Source organism: Toxotes jaculatrix, chromosome 20, assembly GCF_017976425.1.
Source record: "Toxotes jaculatrix isolate fToxJac2 chromosome 20, fToxJac2.pri, whole genome shotgun sequence".
In the NCBI taxonomy this organism is placed as follows: Eukaryota; Metazoa; Chordata; class Actinopteri; family Toxotidae; genus Toxotes; species Toxotes jaculatrix.
In genome coordinates this window covers 17,910,841-17,934,452 of record NC_054413.1, presented here as the reverse complement: position 1 = coordinate 17,934,452, position 23,612 = coordinate 17,910,841, and the positions used below count along the sequence as shown (strand labels likewise).

At 44.0% G+C, this 23,612-nt stretch overlaps 1 protein-coding gene across 6 annotated transcripts in view; it reads right to left on the bottom strand.

Annotated features, from left to right (window-relative positions):
* The window catches only part of arhgap12b (Rho GTPase activating protein 12b), a 49,175-nt gene that overhangs the window by 12,029 nt on the left and 13,534 nt on the right, over positions 1–23,612 (bottom strand). The gene's annotated exons all lie outside the window — the stretch shown is intronic.

Here is a 23,612-nt window from a genome sequence, read left to right as displayed (position 1 = left end):
GTCAACTGATAGTAATAAACCCCACTGTGTTGAGAACACAGATCAAAATCAATACAACTTCAGAGACACAATTTCTTAATATTCTTCACTGGACTTACTGCAGTAACAACAACGAACCACAGTCAACCCTACGGTCTTAATCACAAATGTGGTCTCACAGTGTCAATGCAGACACACTTCAAAGACAAGTTTTTAAAGTCTTTGAGAACTTGGCAGCCTCTGAAGGTCACTCCACAAAAGCCAGAAAGCTACGTTTCCATGGCTACGGCTCAGAGCGTTTAACGCCGCTCTGAATGCCTCTGAAAAATATTTTTGGGGGTTTTGGAACGGTGCTGGAGTCTCTGAGGCCGGTGCCAGCATTGTGTCTCTGTAGAGAAGATCCAGCAAACATTCGGTAAAAGACAGAGCTGATAAATGTCCAAACAGAGAAGAATTAGATATCAGAGACTGTGCCAGCACCACACACACACACAAACACACACACACACTCTCTCTCTGTTTGTTACAGGTGAGGAATGTGCAGGGAAACACACTTCAGTCAGAGGGTTTGGACTGTTTTCAGGACACAGATGGGACTTCCTGCCGGTCTTGGAATAACAGGAATATTTTTCACATAAATTATTATTTAATATCCTGCACACATGCAGGAGCAGAGGAAAGGTCTCAGTGCTGTCCTGCTGTTTTCAGTTAGGTTTACCTGCTGTTTCTCAGTTTCAGTCCAACGCAAAGCAAGTGCTCGACCGTGGAGTCAAACCACCGAGCGACGACGGTTTGGCGGAACCCGAGGTTCAGATTTATCAGTCGCAAACCAGAACGGAGCCAGCGTGCTGCAGTTTTAATTGGGGTTTTTAGGGAATAGTGCGGTAATGATGGAGTCTAAATACAGATGATTTGAGTGTGGCCTGAAAGTGAAGCTGGGGTCAAATCCATTTAGATTCCGCTCGGTCCAGACAAACCCAAACTGCATCCGGCGGAGAAGTAATTAACAAGCTTTAACGTCCACTCTGACGGAGCTGAACTAAAACATTTTTCAGCTGTCTCCACTTTCATTCGCACAGTAATTTAATCACTGTGGACAGAGTGAAGTGTGCGCACCCACAATTACTGTGCGGAGGAACACAGGCCCCACTATTGACATGCATACTGCAAATGTCACAGTCATTTAACCTCATACTGTCCGTGCTGCCTTTACAGGAAGCATGTTTTGGAATGTATTTAAAGCACAGGAGGCTGTAAGAGACGGGTTTCCAACAGAATGGTTAGAAAAGAAGCAGCAAACGTTTTTTAATAAGGCTAAGGATTTAAATTTGGTCATTACATCTCGGTCACAATTCCGTATACTGTGCAACTAAATCTAAAAATATACTTGTCAGTGTCCTCTGGTGGACAAACCATGTCATGAGGACACTGTTACTAAATTATCTGAAAAATACACTGACGCAGACAAACAGAAACTAAAACCAGCAGAAAACATTGGCCCAGTTAATATATCGGTTCAAGCTCTAGCACTATCCAGTACATTTAAGAATGTTTTTATAAAGGGGGAAAAAAAAAAGTAGAAAGGACTAACTGCTCCCTTGAAACTAAGCAAAAAAACTCAAAATAGAAGTGATGTCAGGAGACAATGAGTGTCCTCTTTTTGCAAAAACGGACTGTTCTCTATCAGAAAGAAAAGGCTTATGCAATGTGCACCATATGCAGAGACCAAAGGACCAACACATGCCTGGAATAGCAGGAAAGAGCAGAGGCACTTTCCTAAATGTTTAATTGAACTCTACATCAAGCCTTTCACTGGCACACAGCAGTCACATGGTATCTGCTAGTTTCAGACCAGCAAACTTTTGTGAGGACCTTATTAACGCTACCTGGAATCCAATTTAACACTTTTAAGAGAAGAAAAGCCGGTGGCGGCTGCCAGTGACTGATGGGAAAGTTCTCAAACTATTAATGGACAGTTTGAGGAAAACAATGGTTACAGGACATGAAATCCATCTGTGCTGGCAAAGCAAACACTCTGTTCTATATTAATCTAAGAGCGGACACAGTGCAAAGGTACCTGACATGGTAAAATAAACACTTTAAGGCTTTTTTTTTAAAAAAAAACAAACCAAGCAAAGTCTACATATCTTCATGTCCATTCTGTCTCATTTCTAATAGATATATTAATATCTGTTGTGTCACCTTGTTGACCGGGCTGCACACAAACACCTCGTCGTCATCCTCCCCAGCTTTCCTGTAACCTCTGAATATACTGAATGCACGACGCATGGCGATGCACCGCTGCCATCAAGTGTGACAGGACTCACTCTGTCTCTCTCTCTCTCTCTGTCTCTGCCCTTCTCTCTGTGCAACGGGTCCAGTTGAAGGTAGGAGGTAATTTGAGAATGACTGTGACAGAGGCAAAGGGGAACAGGATCTTTCTACCTCGCAAACACACAGCACACAGTACACAAAATCATCTGACACAACAGGAAATGATATAGAAGAAGCCAGAGCTTCCTCTATTAGACTGTGCTTCAGTGTGTAAAGCTGTCAGTTCAGACTGGTCCACCACAGGCCAGGCTCTATATTTAACCTGACTGCGACAATCAGACTCGATGTGTCGAGGAAAGATAATACCACTGATCGCTGCCGTGCAACTGTGTCGTGCTGCGCTCCTCTTTCACCTGAACAAATGAGGAGACGACCAACAGTGTGTCAGCAAAGCTAACACAGAGGGAAGTTTTGCAACTTTCACCTGCAAAGATTAAAAAAAAAAAAAAAAAGAAGAAGAAGAAAATCCCCCAGAGGTCCAGCACAGTTCATTCAAGTGATTTGAAAACACTGCTGTCAGTTACATACAGGATGTTACATCATCTACTTCAGTCTTTCACTCAAGGGTTCTGTAACGAATGTTGTTATGCAATTAAGATCTTTCAACACGCTTGGTTTCGGTTTTAAAAACTTTACAAACAAAGCATCTGAGTTTTTGGTTATGTTTGTTTATTACTATTTTCTTACAATATTCACTGACTGCTTTTTATTTTCAACTACACCAAAAACCTGTGAGTGACAGACAGTATGTAATCATGAGCCCAAACATGTTGCAACTGGCTGGCTCATAGCAAGTAGCAAGAGTTAAGAAACTTCAATAAGGAGCTAGACATTCAAAAATGTGGTCAGCGACGAGGACTCCTCCCACAATGCACTTGTGATCTTGCCTGACTGTAAATCCCCACTCGCTGTATTATCATTGGCTGATTTCTTGGCTGGTTTGAAATGAATGAGACGTGGCAGAGAGCTGGGAGGCAGGGGATCGAGACCCGGGGTCTCTGACAGGTAATTAAAAATAGAAAGGACCTGAGGGGGCGGAATGGATCGCTCATACAGCCTCGGAGAGAGAGAGAGAGAGAGGTGTAAATGAGGGATGGATAGAGGGAGAGTGAGAGATACAGGGCAGGCGTGAGGTGAGAGATGTGCTGCTGAATGAAGAACAGCCTTCTTCACAGCAGCAGCAGCAGCCTTGTCTGCACGGGCGTGATAAATGAGTTTCAGACTGCAGGCCAGTACAGCACAGAATCCCCACAAACTGCATTATAATGCATTATGCAGCCTGGAGAGTGTGTGGGCAACACCCAGCATGGAAATGTGAGATTAATTCAACTCAGCGGTCTAATGAGAGTATGTGCAGGCAGAGGGGAACAGACACACAGACACACACACAGCAAAAGCAACAGAACTGATGAGAATTGGCTTTCTAATGCAGCCCAATGAGATTATGCAGTGCTGCATGGAACACAGCTTACTGTAGCCCCTGTATTTATCACCCTGTTGGGAATACGACTCAGTGTTTCCCCTCTCCTGCCCCCTTCTTCAGTCTATCCAGCTTCCTGTCCCACTGCGCTTGTACAATCACTAGAAAATGCCTGTGCCTCGCAGTGCGCTGTAAATTAAACCGTAAATTATACGTGTAAAGAAGCGCAGGTCAGGGTGAGGGCAGCGGGGACGTGGGGCCATAGCTGCACCCTACGGCCACTAGGTGTCTCCCTTGAGTTGGGAGGGAGGATGGGGAGAAGGGGCGCTGGTGAGTGGGTGGGAGTCTCCATCAAATGTATCTGGCCATGAGGAAAGTAGCGTGAGGGGGAGGGGTTTCAGCCGATGCACACATGGCAACCCACTCTGCAGCATGTCCATGCTGCATTTTAACACGCCATTAGTGTCCGTGCAGCAGATTTCCACGCTGCACACACTCCACACAGAAACAGTCCAAATGCTTTATTCTTTTATCGTGGTCAGAGCCGTGATGTGATTCAGTCACCTTGCTGCAGCTGTTTCAGAAACTGCAGATGATTCACAATGCTGCTGCTGCCGCCAGGACGATGAGCGTAGACAAAGAAAGTAGAGCACGTTACATCAGATCTCCAGACCCAACTACCACTATTATATGAATTACTAAATGGCTTAGCACAAAGATATATATATGCCTGACCTGATTGTACAACATAAAACTGCCACACATCTTAAAGGTTCAGTATGCTTGGAACAACAGGCCATTCACACGTCATGCTCAGTGAACTGTGCAAACAGAAATATAGGTTGCGCTCTCTGGAGAGTTTCTCCTTTAAGGAATTCGTGGCATTCAACTTAATTTTACACATGAAAAGTGACAGAGGAGAAGTTCAGACCCTGCCTGCTGCCACACCTCCGCAATCACAGAGAAGGTGTGATTGTCCGGCTGTGTGTTTCCGGCTATTAGACCCTGTTCGGACCAGCTTTACTACTGTAATAAAAATTTAAATCCCACTGTTATGGAGGCTTTAATGTCAGTTTTTGTTAAAGAGGTGTTGATTCAACTTTACGATTGTTTTTTGAAGCTGTAGTTTATGTTGTTGTTGTTGTTGTTGTACTATGGCACAATATACTGACAGGTGTTTCTAATATTTTGTCCATCAAACTAACAGGCAACTATATATGCCTATATGTCTGCTTATATTTTCTTTTGCTTTCTCTTTTACATTCATTGTCAGTGTTTCCTCTCTCTCTCTTTTATTTTTGGGTTGGCCTGATCATGTGATCGACATCTGTCCCTCTTTGGTTTTAGAGGGATTTATAACACTTGTTGGAAAGCTTTTATTGCACTTAACATAAGGTGCCAACCTGTTTCTCCCCTGCTCTACTACGTGTGTGTAGGTCAGGACTAAAACACACACACACACACACGGTCAAACATAGAGCAGAGCAAAGAAACGTGACTGTAAATGACAGGAAATGCAGTACAGAGTCTCACACTGAGCTGAAATGAAAGTGGTGCACATAAATTAGGCACCCTCCAAGGCAGTGGTAAGAGCAGCAGTGCATTGTAATTGTTAGTGCTATATGACTTTGACAACCTCTCTAATCTAAATTTGCCTTTTGATTTAATTCCTTTCTAACTTCAAAATGTTTGTACAGTGCCTCAGTGTGACTTGTGCTAAATAAACAGATTTTCAAATACATGAGGAAATATTAGTTAGATCTGAATACCTGATTTTCATCTATAAATCGGATCTAAAGGAGAACACATTTCACGTTTAAGGCTACAGACATAAATAAACAAAACAAGGTGAAATGTGTGACTCTGTTTGTAAGATTATCACAGCAGTTATGTTAAAATAATTATTCAGTGTTTAGTTTAAAAGGTCTTTCTATCTTCCGTCGCAGATGGCGTCTCCATCAATGTCACACCGCAGAGAGTGTGTGCATTTCCCCTATAACGACGTTACATAATGTGATTGTGTAATTGAATTAGAAAAGGAAGTGTGGCCGGGTGGCGGGAAAAGGTGCCATGGTGATTGAGGGGAGCTGCATCCGTGACCATGGCGACACCCAGCCAATCAGGCGGTCACGCAGAGGAGCGTTTGAAGATAGGTCGCAGGGTAAGAGGTGAGGGTGGGGGCTCGTGGGGGAGCACACCACCTCCGAGCCAATGCATCAATCCACTGCCGCTCCCTCTGTTCTTTTGTCCTCAGTCCTCTCATCTTTCCTCGCCTCCTTCATCTCTCACTTCTGTTTCCCCACTCCAGCCCTCTGTTCTCTGCAAACACTCCCTGCCCTTTTCCTCCGCTGCATCTGATAATCATGCACCAAACCTCTCTGGTCATTCCTTCCTGTCTCTCTGCCCCCCCCCCCGCCGCCCTCCCAGGCTCAGCCAACGCCCCACTGCCCCCTTCCATCACCCACTCCGTCTCTGCTCCTGGAGGTAAGATGCTGGTGATGGTGGTTGAGGCCATATGACCAGATTAACCTACATTTCCACCTCGCTGGGCATCAGTCAGACCACATCCGCCCACTCCCACATCATCACATTCGTGGCATTTCACAGCCCCCCCCCCCCCCCTTCACAAGCAGGGACTGATATACAGTAGAAGACGTGCACATACACACAAAAAAAGATGCTTACAATCACACACACACACACACACACACTGCTCCTCACTTCCCTTAGCAACCAGTTCCAGCTTCGCACTGCAGTTCAGAAAGGCACCGTGTTAGAAAAGACCTGATGTGCTTGGGAAAATAAGCCTGAATAGTAAGTGGGTAGAAAAAAAATGTTAATGGAATTCCAATATTGACTTCACTCACTGCATACGCATACACAAGTCAGCAAAACATGCCCAGGGTTTGTGAGCGAAAAGCACAAAAAAAAAAAAAAAATCCGAGAAACCTTGGAATGAAAGTGAGTAAGCATCTTTTCACTCACTGGGATGACGACAGCTACTTTCATTTCACGGATCAGAGGATTCGGTGAGGCTGACAGAGACGAGAGCAATTAACCTTTTGGTCCTGAGCTGATAGTGCTCAGCTAAAATGTCAGTTTGTGTCTGCAGAAATACGCCCCGGTTCTGATAAACCTCTGGTAGCTTGGTGAAGAATAACTGCTCCAATAGAAACTGCTGCTACTTGGATACAGCAGACAAAGACGCTACAAAGCTGCAGAAAAGGGGACATTTTACCAGATTAGACCACAAAACAGTTTAATTGTGTAGACAACAAGCTGCAATCGGCAGATGATTTCAAGTTCTTGTGTCACAGTGATCTGTTTTTAAATCATTTCGAATGCTTTTACAAGCTCAGAGGATTGTTAAGCCGACATCTCTGCTGTTTTCATGTCTTCTGTGTAAGTAACAGAAGGGATTTACTGTGCCCCGCACTGCCTCCCCAATCAGATTTTCCTCTTGAAATGTTAATGAGCAAGAGGGAGAGGACGGATTTTTGAGGACGGGGGAAGCCTGCAGCCATGTTCATGTCTCATGTGCATGTGGGGAGACGCTGTTGTTGGCCAAGCGCTAGTCTGCAGTACTGGGCCGCAGATTCTGCAGTACAAGTGTTCCAGTAAGCGAGCTTAACTAGAGCGAGGGAATCAAACAATTCATATCTGGGACAACACGTCCATGGTTATTTTATAGGCACCCAATAGATCAAGGGTTTGGCTTCTATTTGGGGCTAAAGTAGAGCTGGAGCGTGAAGGCAAACAGTGACGAGCCAAAACCAGACAGACATCTCCTTTTTCGTCCTGTTCCGTCTCTTTAAAGCCTATGGACACATTCCTGCAGTGTTTAAGAATATGTGTGTGTCTCTGGGTGTGTATCTCAAACATCACCAGGTTTGTGAAGTAGAGGAGCATGCAGCTGCTGGGGTGTTGTGTATGTGAGGATACACACTTGTATGAGACAGAAATCAGAGATGCTGCTTACTGTCAGCGTGCGTGATATGATTTGTGTAACAAGCTGCTTTGAAGCAGCCGCCACCTGCGTCCCACCTGCAGCACCTGGGCCTCCTTTGTCTCAGTGTCCACTTGGTATGTGTTTCTTTGCTTTCTCATTAGATGTGTTCAGCAGGGTCACACAACAAAGTGGTCCAGTGACATGAATACTGCTGTAGCTGATGAGCTAAGTGCTAATTTGTTAGCTGGCCAGGTAAGTGCTTCAGTGCTCAGCTGCACTGTGGGACAACTATGTCTATTCAGAAGACATATTTCTGCCACAAGTTTCCGTCTCATATCTTTCTTTAAACCACCGCGCCTTTGTGAAGCTCCTCTAGCTTCCTCTATGTTGGACGCTCCGGCTCCCCGTCCCTTCAACAGAACGACTGCGTGTCCAATCTTTGCTTATTTACTTTGCCCTTTTGACTGAAGCCACTGATGGAGGCGACTCCGTTGGAACAAACTGACTTTGCCACCAAATTTCTCTTTATTTTAAAGGCTGGTGAGAGAAACGCTGAGAGAAAAGGAGTGTGTGGGTGAAAGACGGACAAAGAGAATGCATGAGCACATGTGCATACTACGCAGAGGCTCTTATGTCTCTCTCCTCTGGGGTGGGTCAAAGGCCACAGATCCACGCAGCAGGAGCGACTCCCAGACCCCCAGCAGTCTGTCCCGCCTGGGTGCTGCTCTCCCACCCCTCCTCCTCCTCCTCTTGACCTCCTCCTTCGTTCCTTTCTGTGCCAAATCTGGCCTCATACACCAGTTTCTCTAAAAGCCACACAACAGTGAGCCAGCTTCTGTGTTCTCCGATCAAAGTGCGAGACTAACAGTCAGACTTGTGCGACGGGATGACAGAGCTGCGCTGCAATCTGTTACCCACACAACCATCCAATAAAAAGGAAGAACAGGATGTGATGGATTCTGCGTACGCTCCTAAGAGAGGAGACGGAGCGGGAAGGAGCCCAACAAATGAATTCTGGCTGAAAAAGTCAAATGACCTGCCAGCTCCCTGACAGCATCAATTTGTTCCGTTTAGTTGTGGACAGGTTTGAGAGGAGGGGGGGGGGCGTTTGGGGGGGTATTGACGACACGCCACGTGAAAATTCAATTTCTTTTATGGAACCGGCACTGCCAAATCTCTCTCTTATTACTTACTTTGAGTGGTCTTCGCCGTACAAAGAGTTTCTATGTTCAAACTCGCTGCCATCGGGTTTTCTCCCACTGCACGGCCAAAACAAACAGAGGGTCTGTTCTGTGCTGACACCACTACGCACATTACACATTACATTCTGGCACTTGGGACAATGAAAACTTGGGGCCAGTGCAGACTGTCTCCAGGTCAGTTTTCCTGCACCCCTTCATGCATGCTCACAAACTGTACTATGGCAGTAACATAGGAGGAGAGGAGCGCCCAGGCTACATATGCAACAGAGACATTTACAGCTGGTGTCTGATCCATCCACCCGTGGCTCTGGCTATTAACAGAACAGAGCAGCAGACAGTGCCACTATATTTTAAGAACTGTTTTGCTTCCAGAATTTTTATTTCTCTCTATTTCTTGGTGGCAGGGTGCACAGGGCTGGAGCAGAGACTTAGCAGCATTCTTCCGTGGCTGACAGCTGACAGCTAAACCCCCAGTTAATGACTAATCCTGGCCTAATGCCTTCAGCGTGATTGGTTCGAGCTAATTACACCAGCTCCCTTCCCTGGGTGCTGAATGGCTGGATGGATGGGGCGGGGCGGGGCAGAGCTAAAAGCAGTGGAGGTCTTGACGGTAGAGCCGAGACGAATAGTCGGTTAAATGACAGACAGATGCACTGATTGATTATTTTGGGTTCTGGGAACTTGAGAGGCAAATATTTCACTGTTTTCTGACATGTTAAAGACTAATCCACTTAATCAAAAAGTACAATTCCTACATTAATCAATAATGGAGATAATATTGGTGTTGCAGAACTAAATATGAGCAAAAATTGTTTAAATATATTTGATTTATAACGATCTGACTGTGGTTTATTGCCTTTTCAAATCACAACTTCTGGCATTACCACAACAACAAATGTGAAATTATAAGGAAAAATATTTTACAATTGACATGGGCAGCATTTGTGTTAGCTGTCATTCATCCTAACAGGATTTTTTGGGGGGGAGAAAAAAAATCCAGCCACTGTGTTTCGGACAGTCAGAATTTTAGATCCATGAAGGCCTTTATTGCACAAGGGGGGTCAGGATTATATAAAAGGCAGTTTGGATAAATGCATCAAAAGCAGACATGTTTCCACTTGGTGTTTAGAGTGGTGATACAGCAACACAGGCAGAAATCTCTTCTCTCTCACTGCACAGAGAAGAGTGGCACTGGATCTTTACCTGAAGCCTACAGGAGTCAACCCACATGCCGCATTTTGCTGGTTACTAATTCAGTGTGAAAGGCCTATTAGCTACTCCTATCAGTTCTCAAAAGCAACAGAGGAGACCGTTCTCCTGACACAGAGGAAACTAGTCCCAGTCCCGCTAACTGACACTTCCATTATTGTTTTCAGAAAACAATAATAAGAAACACAAAACCATGTTTCTGTAGTGTAACAGTACCTGGATATAAAACATCTTACTGCATGTTACTGAATGTGTTACCAGACCACACAAAACTACACCATAAAAGCAAACAGTCACTTTGTGGCAGCTCATTATTATTTGGAACTCGCTAATAAGCTGAAACTCCAGTAGCTCCCAGTCTGTCCTTAGAACTGGTCTGGGAGGCAGCTGGCTGTGCTTTATAGCAGGTTATTAATATTCCCTCAAATCTTCCTGCTAATCTGTGCTGTTTATGTGGAAACAGACAGAGATGCTCAGGGGGTTTCTAAGAGGAGGAGGAGGGGGGGGAGACCCTGATTTCCCTCTGCTCCAACAGAAACTCCTGTTAAATATAAAGAGAACGATAACATCCGGAATAATTAAGAGAGCAAAAATATGTGAAAGTGCAGAAATTAAAAGCAAACCGTAAACGGATTGTGATTTTTTTTTTTTTTTGTTTTTTGTAAAAATGCATGTGAACATTGAAGGTGTGTTGACTCCAGTGACACTATCACACTTCACACGGCTCCCTCTGGAGACACAAAAGGCTTCGTACAACCTCTTTTCACATGTGGAGTGCTGATTCCCAACAACCATGAAGTCCCCTTCCATCCCAAAGGTGTCGGGCAGGGCTGAGGTCAGGGCTCTGAGTATGACCATATAACCAGTAAATATAATTAAACAATCCAATGTAATGAAACAAACAGCACATGTTTTAATTATGCTAACATCAGTTTGCCTAACTGCACATGTCTGGATGTATGTCAACAAGCATGTTTTCTAATAAATCTGACCCGAGCATGAACCGCAAGTCACTTCTGCACGTCTTCTCCTCAGGCCGCCCTGTTAGCCAAGTCTTTGTTCTCTTGAAACATCAACTAGACTTCCCATGAGCCTTTTGTGATTGTGAGAGACAAAGCGTGTCCACATAGTCCTTTTTACATATGTGTAGCACACACACATTCTTCACATGTTTAAAGAAACCACCGATTAGTACATAAGACTTGTCCTCTAAATGAAAATATTGTCTTCTGTATACAGGGAACAAAGTCCCTCAGTACTTCCTATTTTAGTGGACAAAGTTTCAGAAGAAGCAGACTGCGGGCAGACGAGGAGTTTCTGTGTTGGACTGATGAAGTAATTCCTGCTGTAAACATGCTGCTATTATTATTAATGCATCTCCTGCTGCATTTTCCAGCATGTGTATGAGTGTTTTTATCATCAGCAGCACCTTAATTAGTCAAGTTCCTCTGAATCCTGAGCAACTGAGAAGAAAATAACAGGATGTGTCGTTCAGTTCACTGCCAGAATGATTACATGGCGATTTCCAGCCCGACCATAACGTCACTCAAGTTATTTTTCAAGCTGGTATTGGTTTTAAAAACTTGAATTCATTCAAGCCCGAAAATGCAAATAAATCCCTAATAAAGCTGAAACAAAGGGATGTTATAATCAGTCGACGCTAGGTGGAGGAAGTGCATGTACATGTGCACTTCCTCCACTCTCATCTCAGCAGACGCAGAAACTTTCCCAGTGCGCACACTTCAGCACATCAAGCTGCAGCTGTGACAAAAACAGACCAAGTTCAAACGTCAAAATAGAGCCAACTGCTGCAGAGCGGAGATATATAAACATGTTAGATAACAGGGACATCTCACTGACACGCTGATGCTGATAACCGTTTTACAGATTACTAAAGCCTTCACATCTGATACCACACTCGTTAGACATGCTCCTTTTTCCACAGTGCAATGTATCGTATGTTACGCATGCAAAAGTTGCCATTGTGCAACTCTACAGCTGTCAGTGATGATGTAAAATCCCGATTATTCATAAGTGTTGGAAATTTGAACAAACAACAACTTAAATAACTTTAATAAGTAAGATTAGCAACTGTTGAACGCTGCACAGACTGACACCGGCAGAGTCTGGCAATATCAGCATGCATCATGTAATACTGCATGGAAAAGACACAACAATCCTGGACACGTATGGATATGTTTATATCAACACTACTGTTGTCCCAGTTGCACAAACCCTTATCAAGACACACCACTGGTGGTTGTGTTCCATATAAAATAGACAGCATGCATGATGATTCTATAGCAGTCCAGGGGAGAGGACATATTAATTGTATTCTGGGTGAGTGTGATCCTAGGCCCCTGATTGATTTGAATCCTGACTGCCCTACAGACTGGTGGGGGGGTTGATAGGCATGACAGGGCAGACCCAGGGGGTCTGGTGGCAGTAGGCCTGAGGTCTATTGATGCTGTGCCACATGAAGTGCAGCGACAGCGCGGGACACAAGGGCTCTTGGTACAGGGGAAAACAATGGCCAGTCAGCCTTCAGTCACTACAGCTGAGCAGCTGACTAGGACAAGAGAGGTGGAGGAGAAAGAAAGGAAGAGGTGGGGTGGATTGGGGTGGGGGCGAGGGGAGGGGGGGTTAAGAGAGGTGTGAAGTGTCACGTGGGTTATTTGGCTCCTCCAGGAGGGAGTGGGTAGAAACACTGTGACAGACAGAAAGGACCAGGACAATAGAGAATAATGAAACCACAGCAGGCGGACTTGACAGCTGTGGTTACCGTGGAGAAGCAGGGGGTGGAGGGGGTTAAGCCAACGTGGCTGTTATTATTGGAGAATAAGGGAAATGTCTGTACATTGTCGAGTGGTAAGCTTTTCTCTCTTTATTGTCCTCCCTCAGAGAGGGGCAGGTGCGTCAGCTCTAACCTGTTCCGTGTTGAAGAAAAGCTTTATTTGTGAACACACTCACCTGTACTGCACAGACATGAATGTACACATGCAACCTGAAGGCACTGTCGCATCTCACAATATGAGCTCTGTTCACTGACAGAATCTATCCTCGTCAGGTTGAACTGAATTTGCCCTGCAGTTAAGTGAAGGTCAGACCCTCTTTATACTCTCTCTCTGAATCAGTGATGGACTCCTTTTCATGCTGAACGAGGACAATGAAAACAATCATCAACCTTTTTCCTCTTATGTAACCCAAAACCTTAACAACAGACAGCCGAGGTTTGCCAGTCCTCCTGGGGGCAATCAACTCTTACCCCTCCAAAACACAGTATATACAACAATCATTAGCTTACAAAGTTACATGAAAGATTAATAAAGTTTGGTGTATTCTATTGGACCTTATCTGACAGTTTCTATACATTGCAGGAAACTGAAACGGCAATGTTACAGAATAATTTAAACACTTGGACACAAGAAGAATTTGGATTCTTTACTTAAAAGAGCACTCTGCAGATTTAGCGCTGCACTTCTATAACACTGTCGCATTCACAGCGGATAGTTTTAAAAAAAAAGGATCAAAATTCTAGCAGCAGAATTAAATCCATGCATTTGTTTTTTCAAACCCTGGAGCCTGTGTCCACAACTGTTTATAAATGGAAAATCATCTATCTATACATCTGGCTAGTTTTCTTTTTTCTTTTGTTGGATGATCATACATTTTATAAAGCTAAAATGTAACCAGTAAGAGTAGCTGTTATATTTATAATTATGTTATAATTATATTATTTCCCTCTGAAATATAAGTGTAAATTAGAATAAAATGAAATACTCTCAGAAATGAAATTTAAAAGACGTACTGAGCTCATTTTCTCCACTGACTATAAGTGAATAATAATCACATGGAAAGCACACGGTTAAACGAGAGGAACATTTTGTCAGTGCGGCTCTGCTGTCATTACCAGAGACCATCACATGAACCAAGACCCACTAACACCTGCTCTACTTTTCCCTCAGCCAAGTAGCCTAAGCCTTAACACGTCCCGTTGCATTCACTAAGCCTGCTTTTGGACAGGGCGGAAGGACAGCTACTCACAATGTAATGTGGGGTCCTCAGGTATGAAAACATGGTCCAAAATCTAGAGATGAGTCCGGCCGGGGCTGTGGGGGTCCCGAGCAGGTACGGGATGTGGCAGGTGGTGGCTACAATAACGGCCTCACTGCATCCAGACTGTCGTCACACAGAACAGAAGAGGCCTCAGCGGCCGATTAAAGGATCTTAAGAGATCTATTTAGGGCCCTGGCGCTCGCCTTAAATAGGAGCACTCATTAGCTGAATGACCTGGGCTTCTCAGAAACACAGGGAAAGAGGGAGAGATGGAGGGAGGGGAAAGTGACAGAAAATACAGAGCCAGATGAAGGAAAGAGAAGGAGTGCAAAAGAGAAAGAGACGGGGTGGACTGCTTGACGGGTGGCCGTGCTCAAAGTTCACCCAACAGGCCACAAAAGGTCAGAGTTCGTGATCCTGCGGTCGTAAAGTCTGTGGTTCACACGCTCCGGTTACGCCGGCAGACGCTGCAGTGAAATCAGCACTGAAAACTGTTCTGAGAAAAAAAAAAAGAAAAAACAACCCTGATGGCCTGAACTCTGTCTAGGCAACACAAAAACAACTCAACAAAGGCCACCTGAAACCTAGTTTTACACAGCAGATAGCATCCGACCAGCAGCAATCATCACACTGCCAAAAACCCACTGTGTTTGTTCTCCTTTGTCAAGTGTCGGAAGAAGATTATCGAGATCAGATTTTGGAGTTGGGGTAAGTCTGCTACCAGCTGTGTGTGTGAAAACACGGGTGATCACAGCTGATCCTGACGCTCCTTTCAATGCTTCCTCCCGGGCCTGTCAATAGAAAGGTCAGCCAAAACAGATGAGGATGATCACAGATTAGAGCCATTATCTACCTCGTTAGTCCGGCGGCAGATTGGGGGGAGGAGTTATGCGTCGAGCGAACGTCGCGATTTCGGTGAGGAGCCAGGTGAGAGAAAGGCTCAGTGAAAGTGAGTGTCTGCGGTGTGTGGTTAAAATCACAAAAGGTGTGAGAAAGTGACACGAATAACCTGCTCGCGCACACAAACATGCAAACTGTGCAAGACAACAGGTGGCGAATAGACCAGGTGCTATTTATGAACATCAATACATACCATCATAGCTGCGTATTAAAAATGGTCAAACACCAAAAACATGCGCCACATGCTGTTTATATATTTTATTATTCAATTATTATGCTGCTAATTATTACATTTTATTTTATTTTATTTTTATTATTATTTTATTTTATACGTTTTTAGACAGATGTTTGTATTAAGAAAAAAATTGGCTTCATATTGAAAAAAAAGGGTTTTTGTCTGGTGAAGTAAGAATTTCACTTCTAAACTTGCTGTACTGTAAATAACACAGACAAGTAAATTTTAAACCACTTTCACCATTCGAGCTGATGCTGTTCAAACATGGCTTTATCTTGTCGAGGTTCGAAATACTGTGTGAACCAAAGGCTTATTCCTTCTACCAAACGGAAGAAATAAACATGCCATGACAAAAAAAAGGAAGAACGGATCTTCTCTCTAGAGTTTGATTCATACTGGATTCACACAGATTTTTAAGTGATATAAAAAAAAACATGATAACAGAACACGAGCCGACATAGCCGTAAAGTCAGGATGCTTTCAATAGCAATGTCACTAATATTTCTGTTCCTCAATTACCAGAAAACATCAAATCAATATTTGCTGTGCCCCCCCGCCCCCCCCGCATGCTGTTTAAACCACTCATTCTCCTCAGTACATCTGCATACTTGGCAGGTGGGCTGTTCCAAACATCTTGGAGAACTTGCCACAGTTCTTCATGTGGATTTAGTCTGTCTCAGTGTCTTCTGTCTCCTCAAGTGATCCCAGACTGACTCTGTGATGTTCAGATCAGGGCTCTGTGGGGACCAGACCATCTGCTACAGGACTCGTAGCTGAAGACAGTTCTTTATGACTCTGGCTGTATGTTTGGTGTCGTCATGCCGCAGAATAAATCTGGGAACAACCAGATGCCTGTATGATATTACTGTGTGATGGACGAGAATCTAATCATCTCCAGATTCTAAAACGTTTGGACAGTACTGTGTCTGGAAAAGGCTGATATTATTTGTTGACATGTTAGTTTTGTCATGACTGTTATTTCTGATTTTGTTAATGTAAATGTGGACATACTGCAAGAAAGACGCATCATAATGCATCTTTTGAAACAAATCAAAGCCGGTCGAAACATGAACGAGCAGCAGACTCTCAAGAAAAGATCACAAAAACGCTTAATCCATGGTGAGCCTGATACATGCAGAACAAATAAAGAGGCTAACACAAGTGTGATGACATATCAGTGCACATCTACTTCAAATCAATAATGAATCCTTGATTACACATTCAGGCTGCTTTTAAGAGTTGGCAAATAATCAAGCGATACAGTATGACAATTACAGATGACTCACCCTGTAAACTTCTAAGCCTCTAAGATATAATTTCTTCTGTTTAACTGCGCCACACCCACACAAGGAACATACTTGTAATCATCATCATCTAGCTTGGACAGAGATGAACTGGTTGTCATTTAGTGCCAGATACACCTGGTAAACCCGCTAAAGCAAAGTCTGCTTTGAGACCGAGCTGAGTTTTTATCATCTTCTTTATTTCTGCACTGAATTCTCATCGCAGAGACAAAGACGAGTGTGTCTGTATGTGCTCAAACGGATGATGACTCATTACTGGTAAGACGAGAGTGGGAGCGCCTTGGAGCCGGTGAGCACGCCGGTTGCAGCACATCAGGGTATTAACCCCAGTGAATCAGGTTAATTGAAAATCAAACACACAGCGAGGAGCGAGCTTTTATCTCACAATGCCATTTCAGTTTTAGGTACAGCGGCGAAATAAGGAAGGGGATGGAAAACCATGGTGTGAGTCAGCGTGCGCCTCACACTTTGTGTGTTGTGTTTGCACCATGCATATGCATTAGGATGCGTTTGCACTCATGACGCTGATTTCTAATGCTCCGAATTTAATGATTCTTCTCTCCAGAATGTGACCCAGATAAGAGCCACCCCGCCGCCCCGGAGGTTCAAGCGGCATAATTCCACACATCTCACCCCATCTCCTCCTCTGCTCTAACACTCCAACGTCACCCTTTAACCCTCTGGAGTGCTATGAAGTGTGTGTGTGTATGTGTGTGTGCAGGCGTGCACGTTGGGCTGAATTATTCAGGCCACCGGTCGGTATTACACTCTCTACAACACTGATTGAATCAGTGGTGGAGCTGAGAGCTAAAAGGTGGCACATATCACTTCAGCAGACGACAGCCACCCACAAGGGAAATGGAAACTTCCTCCAAGATGAAACCCTCAAACCAGCAGACTGTGGTAAACACACACGCACACACAGACACACACACACACACAACCACCCTACAAACACAGACAGACAGAGGAAGTGTTTGGTTGGTTTGGTTTGCTTCAGCTTGAGGTGAAAGACCGGGTTTCTTGGAAATTGGGCAGGACGGCTGTTGACTTTTTAATAAACAATCTGAGCAGAATGCTCCACCTCGACTTAAATATGTTTAAAAACCATGAGAATCAGAATGAAAATGCTGATTTGCTGTGTATTTTTTGTAGTTCTTCAGTAAAACACCTTTCTTAAAAGACAAAAGATTTGTTCACAAGAGAAAAAGCAAATAAATGTCTTTTTTTTTTAAATTAGGAAACATAATGGCCCATAAGAGAAGGAGAGAGATGATGGAGGAGGTGGGTTGTTTTGAGGGGCCAGCTCATCAGTAGAGCAGTAACATCACATCCAGGCTGAGAGAGACTGACAGCAACGACCCCCCACAGAGGGGACTGCCACATTCACAGCTCGTCTACAATGAGGAAATTGAATTACCTGAGCGGAGGGAGAAAACCCAGAGAACAGCAGGTGGTTTGGACAACTCATTCGAATCGTCCGCCTCGGGCACAGCCCAGGAGGAGACTTCCAGGAGGAAAATAACAACAACATCAAAACTGCATATTTACAAAAGTGAATTCTATAGTCTGTGGGTAGTCCTGATAAAAAAAAATAATTTAACACCTAAGCATTTGGAGTATTTACCAATTATTGTTGATTGAAGCCTCGCAGAACAAATTATGTAGACAGAATGCAGTTAGTGTTGGTACAGGGTATGCAGTAATTAGATAATGACCAGAAACACAGTGCGGTAAGGGATCAGTGTCTGTTTACCTTCCCATATATGAAGGAGTAAGGAGAAACTGTTGGCATACCAAGACCATCACTATCCTTGTGCTCAAATAACAAAATAATCGCCCTTTACCTTGGGTATAGGCGAAGGTGTCATCTTTTATGTGTCATCAGTTGGTGACTTTTCATCAATTATGGCAAATAAACTGATCCTATGAACTTTGTAGTCATGTATAAAGCAAGAAATCCAAACATTTAGCAGTTTCAGCTTCTCAAATGTGAGAATGTGCATGTTTTCTTTCTTTCATCATCACAAAGTGAATGTGTTGGGTTATTCTGCCATTAGTCTGATGAAATAAGTCATAGGCTTTGCTCCGACCTCTGGTTAGTTGTGATGGTCATTTGTCATAGTGAATGAATGAATAATGATTACCTCAGCCTGTGGTGACTGGGCCAGCAAACATGGGAAAGTGGGCTAGGGGGGCTACACACAATTAAAAGGGCATATTTAAATCTCCGGTCCATCTACCCAGTGGCCCACATACCATGACTCAGGGTGTATGACTGGGTGTGTGCGTGTTGGGGGTGGAGATTCAGTGACAGAAAGATGCATTGTGTCCCGTTCGTATGGGTCATGGGTCACTCAGCCTACTACCCAGAGACTGCCAAGCCAGCCAGGCCTCCCCTCTCCGTGCCCCCCATCCCTCTCTACATCCATCCAGAGAAAAGTTCCAGCAGCAGAGCAGCCACTGTAAAGCCATTGTTGTGTACAGTCCCTGTCAGAGAGGGGGCTGCCTTGTCATCTATACTGCCCAGTCACATGCTTAGGGTCTTTAGAAAAATGAACTGCATCATCAGCTGGCCACTGATCTGTGTGTCACACTGAAAACATGACCACATGCTGAACTCTGGACTACCAGCCACCTCCCGATTTACACGTCAAAATACTCTTGGCGATCTGACAACCACCTGCTGTCGCGTTATGCCCGTTTCGAGAAGCATTTATTCTTTTCAGATTTGAGAGAATCCCACTGCCTATATTTGGGTTAAGAAAAAAAAGAACTTCTCGGCATGAAAAATCAATATCAAAACATTACATGCTGTAATATCTCCAAGCGGACAGCCTTGTTCTCTTTCGTCCTCTGGGTGACCCATAAAAGAGTCTTGGTTGGGTAACCGATTGTCACAGAGCTGCTTCTGTAAAAAGCAATTCAATTTCCAACGGGCATGTCTTGCCACATTAGCAAGAATGGTGCTATTGTTTTGTCAAGCCACCAACGGCACGTAAGGGAGACTCGGTCCACCAAATGGCCGGCGGTCCCTTGACAGAATGTATACCGGGCAGAGCAGCAACCCGGGCACTTGGTAACCTTGAGGCATGAGGTGGCCCTCTCCTGCTCAGTGGTGCTGACAAGGATCTGGAGCAGTGGTGCCAATGAGTTGGTTGGGAGTAGCAAACAGGGTCAGTGGGTTTGCTTCGGGGTAACAAAGGGACATTGGATCAGGGCCAAAATGGGCATGATGATGGTTCAGAGGAGCTGGGACGGTCCCATTGCATGTTCAGGACAGGGATCTGGAAGTGCAGCCTGTTAATGAGCTCAGGCCAAAACAAGAATCTGTGTCCTGCTCATTTTCTTCTCACACAACGTTAGTGAGTGGTTGACAACTGCAGTGCTTCCAGTTCCTGTATTGATGATCAAAAGATTATGAACTGTGTCAGAAAACATCTGACAATCTAACAAAACGTTAGGCCTGTGTGAATACAAATGCAAGTAAAGATGTTAACCGTGGCTCCAATTTGAGTTTTAAAGCTTTAAATTCTGTTACATGCACTACATGAATGATAAAACAGATATGTCCAATGAAAACTGAAGAGTCCCACAGCTTAAATGAAATCGCTTTCAAACTGTAGGTCAACTTTGGGTGAAGTTAAAAACTGTGGACCTATTTTTGTTCCTAACTGCATCAAAGAACATTTGAATTACAGCTTGTAATATCACAGATTAAATCAACTGTGAAAAACTACTTTCACCTGCATTTACAGCATTCGTTATTCAAAAAGCGAGTGTCTCTTATATTTTATACTTTCAGCGCATATGCAAATATATTTTACCAGAGATCTCTCCTGAGTGTTACCACTTTGAGTATTAATGGTTAGCCTTTGATTTTCTTTTAATTAATACTTTGTGTGGAACGGCTTTTTCTCTCTTTGACATCGTCATTGCACACGATCTCAAACACAGCATGCTAAACATAACCAAACGCAACAGGCACTGGAGTGGCTGCCGCCTGATTTGAATGTGTCACCATGGTTGCAAACACCCATTTATTTCAGAGCAATAGTGGCTCGAGAGCCTGGGGGGACAGGCTGGCAGATCTATCACAAACCTGTCCACTGGCTACAGGGAAGGTGGGGAGGTGGGTCTTAGCCCAGGGCACGGAGCAGCCACATAACCCCACCCCACCCCACCAACTCTAAGAAAGACAGATTACTTGTCTTTCAATTACCATCAGGGGATTTGAGTGAGAGACACATATAAGGAGAAGGAACTTGTGAAATACTCAACAGCCAATATCCCCTAAATCAAGAGTATGGCACGCTTGGTGCTTGACGGGTTTTGTTTTTCCCACCACCGCAATCAGAGTCCACAGCAATAGCACAGAGGAAACAGGCACATTGTTCAACAAGATGAGAAATGTTGGAACATGTTGATGCTGTATGAACAGGAGCTTGGAGGCAATGGAAGGGGTTTAACCCAGGAATGTACTGTACACAACCCCTTAATCCAGATATGTAAGAAGATTGCATTCTAGTATGTGTGTAGACGTGGGGGTGGTCTGTCCAGGCTTGGGTTGACCTGTAAGCCCCTCTGTCCCACAGTTGCCGGTGCATGAAGCTTAGCCAGTGAAGCCTCTATAACACTTTTTAGATGATTAAGGCACTCCGGCCTGGCCTGTCTCTGTGGTTTAATCCATACATAACAATGTTCTAGTAGAAGTCAGCTGACCAGAAAATAAACAACCAAAAACAAAAGAACAAAACAACAGATTCACATTTTAGAGCACCATACATACTGTATGCAGGCTCATTTGCTGATGCACCCAAACAGTAGACTCGCATACAGAGAATACAACAAGGGGAAGTACAATCCACTGCACTCAGACGACTGACCTTTGTCATAAATAGGGCTGCAAACAACACTTATTATAAATGGCAGGTGCTTTTTTCGGTTGTTTTTTTAGTTTAATCTACGAAAGGCAAAATAACACTATTTCTGCCACATTTCAAACAGTTTTCTACCTGAGTCTTACATACTGAATGAATCTACATGGTCACCATGGGAATGAGGTCAATGGCCACTCAGGATATTCACACTGCACCAGCGGAGAGCAGGGTCTGTGCACTTATAACAAGGAAATGAAGTGAAAAGCTGTAAACAAGCATTAATGAGGTATGCCTGTCTGAGCAGACGGTTTGCAGGACTAAGGTCAAATGAGCTATCTGATGTGCCTCTAGTATGAAAACATGCAGGACAGATTTAACAACCTGTGCCTGGTCTCCCACTTAGACAAAACAAAGAAACAGCAGGAGAAGTGAAAAAAGCTTAGCCAGTTATATTATAATTATGTTATTAATTAATTGTGTTGTATTCATACATGTAATAGCTTTAAGTTCCAAATACTTTTTTCATATTCATGCAGCTCAAATTACCATATTTGTCTCTCTGTACACAGGTTACGTAAAAACTTGGCATATGTAAGATATGTAGGTTTGTTTAGACCAGCTAAGTGTTTTACACCAGTTTTTCCCATTAATACACATCAGAGAATTTAGCTGTGATGACCCGCTTTAATTCATGCCAATAATGAGACGTCACCTTTGACCTCCATATGAATTGTTTAAAAATTGTTCCGATTTTTGATTTCACAGTATGTTAATGCTTCAAAAAAAATACTAATAATAATAACATGGAAAAGGGAACTAAAAGGTTACATCAACAGAAAATGGTGCACAAGGCTGGAAGACGGCGTTGGCACTCACCCCTCCCAAACACGTTTGTTTTCCTTCTATTCAGTCTAGATAATTCTGACATGACCAAGGTCCATTTCAAATGAGAGGATGACATTTTTCAAAAGTCAGTGGCAGAGAAAGAGAGAGATATGAAAGCAGTCTCCTGAAGAATGTGCATCTTCACAGCACACATCTTTAATACTCTAGTGTTTCACTGTTCCCTGAAGTTTCTCCTTGCTCCTCTGCTTTAGACACTAGCTGCTCTACACATTTATTACTGTTACTGTGTAATCCCCCCCCCCCCCCAAAAGAATAATCAACAAGCTGTCAGTCAACTGTACAAAGAGGTGATCAAACCAGCCAATGGGGTTGCGGAGCCACCAGAGCATGAACACCGAGACATCCGTTACCGCTGGCATATCCATTTCATTAATGGACAGTGGGAGTGTCTCAGCCAATCAAACACAAGGGCACTGACAAGCTGCTGGCCTTGGAAGTCTGTTCTGTGTACTCGAGAGAACACTGATCAGCCTCCTGGTGTCTCTGCTGCATCGGTGAGCTATTTCTGGCCAGCTTTGAGGAAATGTACAGAGACACGTACTGTATCCCCAAAAGGCAAAGTTTGGTTGGCAGGCTCCCGACTGAGCTGAAAGCCCATCTGAGTGCAATTATAGGACGTGTGTGTTGATGCCGTGATAAAACTGAACTTGCCATTTGAAATGACTGTTTGGGTACGGGGCTGTAAAGCCGGCAGAAGGATCCAGACTGATCCACAGTGCTATGGTGTGTACTCTCTGTGTATCCCCTTTGTTTTTCTCTGTAGCATCACTGTTCAGCGACAGCTGCTCGTGGAAAGTTCTGAGCACAAAAAACACAGAGTTTCTGGAAAGTCAATTCAGCTGCTACAGAACTGTGGGAGCAGCACATCTTCAACTACTACTATACACATGATCTACAATGCCAAACTAACGATTGAACACAATGACACAACCACTGGTGAAACAAATGTCACCCCACTGACAGAATATCAATAAAAAGCACAATATAAGAAACAGAAATTGCAGGTGAAACACACATCCGACCCCACCTCAGGAGCTCATCTACACCCTTCTGCATCCCTGTATGCTCTAAGCAGACACAAGCAGCTGCTAGGTGATGGTGACAGACCAATTCCAGTCTCCCTTTCATGGTAGATGACCTCTGGTGAGACAGCCACTAGAGGAACTATTTCAGCTCTGATTGATGCGCAGCTCAGTCGCTGCCTCTTTGGCAGCCGCGCTGAGTAATTAACAATCGCA